Below are 3,737 nucleotides of genomic sequence, written 5' to 3'. Positions count from 1 at the left end.
ATGGCCCAATGATCTTTGAGACCTTCTACATTGGCACCTAATCCACCCTATGGCCTTCGGTCCATAAGGTACCAATGTATGAGGGCAAGGATCATAGGTTGTTTCCCTATATTTGACGGAGATATCCAAGGATCTATGGGTACAGGGTGCCAATGTATCTCAAGGGACAAAGGTTACTCTCTATTCCAATTAGAGACCCTATGGACCTAAGGCAATAGGACTGCAGTGGTGCATATGTAGGTATCCTTCAATGGTCGAAATTCTTTTTGAGAGCTTCTATCTTGACACCTAAGCCAACCTATGTCCCTAGGGCCAAAGCATGTCGTCAACCTCTTGAGGTTAGTACCAAGTGAATAGAGTCCCCCAGAGAACCCTCAAGGGTCTCTATTTTCTTTGTTCTGACCTCACGAGGCCCTAGGCTTCAAAATGCTATATCTTGAAGCCTAAGGTCTCATGAGGTCAGAACGAAGAAAATAGAGGCCGTTGATGGGTCTTTGGGAGTCTTGAAGATATACCATTTTGAAACCTAGGACCTCATGAAGTGAGAACCAAGTAAATAGAGGCCCTTACGGGGTCTTTGGGGCCTCTATTTTCTTGGTTCTGACACCTTCATAGTCTTAAATAGTAGCTATCAATAGCTATTAAATATTAATTCAATGCATAAGCTTAAGGACCATAGGTATCTCTCTATTGAAAATAGAGATCCTATGGTCCTAGGGCCATAAGGCTACTGTAGTGCATACGTTGGTACCCTTGGATGGCCCAGATTCTCTTTGACCCATAGGTCATCCTCTACCCTTAAGGCCATAGCTTCCTCTCTAGTATGATGTGATATCCTATGGCCTTATGGCCATAGGGTACCAATGTATAAGCTCAAGGGAACTAGGTTGTTTCCTTATATTCCAATGAGATATCCAATGGCCCTAGGGCCACATGGTGCCAGTGTAAATTATCAAGGGCACCAGGTTGTTTTCCCCTATTTCAATGAGAGATTCTATGTCCCTAGGTCCATAGCACTCCAATGGTGCATATGTAGGTGACTTGATAGGAAATGTGACATAGGTAAGTAGATGAATGAGTAGTTTATTTAATGGAGAGAGAAAAATTATCACACACGAGAGATTATAGAGTAGAGAGAGAGAGAGAGAGATACACACACACAGAGAGAGAAAGAGAGATAGAGAGAGAGAGAGAGAGAGAGGATGATATATGTGGTTCACCCAATGTAGGCTACATCCATGGGAAAGCAGCAACTCAATGGCTTTAGTACTTTAAACAAGAAGTAGGTTACAAAGGGGTTATACCCTTAATAGAGCCCCCACCTTGCTTCACTCTGACCACCTCACACCCACCTTGTTGCATCAACTTCACACTCCAAAATGTGTGTAGAAATGGTCTCCTTTTATAGTCCAAAAGTGTTGACCTCTCTCATGAGAGGCATTTGTGTGTAGCCACCCTTGTTTAAACAAGTCCAAATGGACCCTCTAATTCACCCATGCGTGGCCTAAACAAATCCACCTTTGAAATCGACCACGGGCCATTGAATTTGGCTATCGGACATCGGCCATCGACTTCTGACCTCGGCCATAGGCCATTGACTATGGGCCATTGGCCAACCGGCCAAACGACCGACCGTTTCCCGACAACATTTTGGCCGCTGTTCGGCCATAATATTCTGGCAAAAAAGGAATATTATGATCGTAAAAATTATGGTTTTTGGTAAGTGATTTTTCTTCACGCACAATGGCTTCTCCTCATAATGTGGGCCTTACAAATGTGTGTTTCTAATACAAAAAATTACAAGAGGCTCCATACTTAACGATCTCCCACTTGGAGACTCGAATGCCGATTGAAGATGAGCAAAAGCTCAACTTCTCCTTCTTGACCACCTTTCTAAATAAGAATATGTAAAGCCACAAAATTTATTTGTTTGCCTTTGTCATTTCTACATAACCTACTTCTGTGGTAGAAAGTGAGACCACTTTCTGCATCTTTCAAGCCTAGCTTCTTTCTATGCCTCCAACCGTGAAGACATAGCCAGTAGCTCTCCTTCGAGTATCTTTGTCACCTACCATATTTACATCAGCAAACCCTTGAAGAAAAATATCAGTTCCTCCAATATACAAAGCATTTGTTGTTGTCCATCTCACATACCTAAGTATCCACTTCACAACTTACTAGTGCTCTTTACCCTCACTGTCCATGAACCTACTTACAAATCCCACTACATGTGCAATGTATGGCCTTGTCCAGACCATATCACACACAAGAGAACCTACCGCTGCAACCTATGGAACTTTAGACATATAGGCTATCTCCTCTTGTGTCTAAACTTTGGACACATATCCTTGGCTAGTTTAAAGTGACCATCCAAAGGTGTAGAAACAATGTTTTCATTTTGCATTGCAAACCTTTCTAGTATCTTCTTGATGTAATCCTCTTGAAATATCTTTATTGTCTTCTTCGTCCTATCCCTTGATATCTTCATACCAAGTATCCTCTTTGCAACACCTAAATCTTTCATTGAAAAATATTTAGATAACTCCTCTTTTAGGCCTTTGATATCCTGCACGTTAGCACTTTCAATCATCATGTCATCAACATACATCATTAGGATGATGCACTGCCCATCTCCTAGATTCTTTTCAAGTACCATTGCCTTGATGATTGATTTAAGGGTGAAATCATGTTAACCTGTCATGCTTTTTGATGTCCCAGACAATGCTAACTAGCACAATTTTGACATATGCTAACTAGTACAGTGACTTGAGCTACATCTCCAAGATCTATGACATATGATATATCAATAGAAAGCACTTGAAACAAGGAATCCAAAGGTACAACCCCCGATAAAGTTTGATATTATTTGTAAAAAAATTACCGGACGCCCAACTTTTCGAAGATGTGCTAACTTGAAACTGCTAAATATCACAAAAAGCGCGATAGGTTAACACGCTTTCACCCTTAAACCATACAAGATTTTCATTAATTTTCAAACCATTTTCTCCTTACCTTTTATTTCATACCCCTTTGGTTGAAGCATGTAAAGTTCCTTTTCAAAGTCACCATGAGAGAATGACGTATTTACATCCATTTGCTCAAGATTTAAATCATGAATAGCCAAAAAGCTTAAGAGAAGCCTAATTGAGCTTATTTTTACACCATGAGAAAATGTTTAATTGAAATGAATACCTTTCTTTTGAGAAAACCCTTTTACAAGAAGCCTAGACTTGTACCTTTGCTTCCCACCTTCTTCTTCCTTTAGCTTGTACACACATTTGTTCTAAAGTGCCTACTTACCTTTAGGCAACTCAACCATCTCTCATGTTTGGTTGCAATGCCATGAGTTTATCTCCATTTACATGCTCTTTATCCATTCTTCTTTGGATTCGTGCTGCATAGGTTCATCGTATGATTCCGGCTCTCTAGAGTCTGAGATCAAGAGATGGTCAAAGGAAGGAATAATCCTTTCTCGAGGTCTACTTGCTCTTGTAGATCTTTGGGGAATAGGTTGAGGCTCCTCATTTGGTTGACATTGTTGTACATTGTCACCATTTTCACTCCTCGAGTCTTCATTGTCCTCAAGCTCCATGTACTCATCACCTAATTCTTTTGTTTGTTTTCCTTCCATATAATATTTGTACATATTTTTTTCATTAAAAATTACATCACTACTCCTAAAGATTTTACCGTCTGTGACGATTCCATATGTGATACCCAGAGTCACCATCCCCATA

Source organism: Adiantum capillus-veneris, chromosome 20 (assembly GCF_014529385.1).
Source record: "Adiantum capillus-veneris isolate H3 chromosome 20, ASM1452938v2, whole genome shotgun sequence".
NCBI lineage: Eukaryota > Viridiplantae > Streptophyta > Polypodiopsida > Polypodiales > Pteridaceae > Adiantum > Adiantum capillus-veneris.
This window is presented reverse-complemented; position numbering follows the sequence as displayed.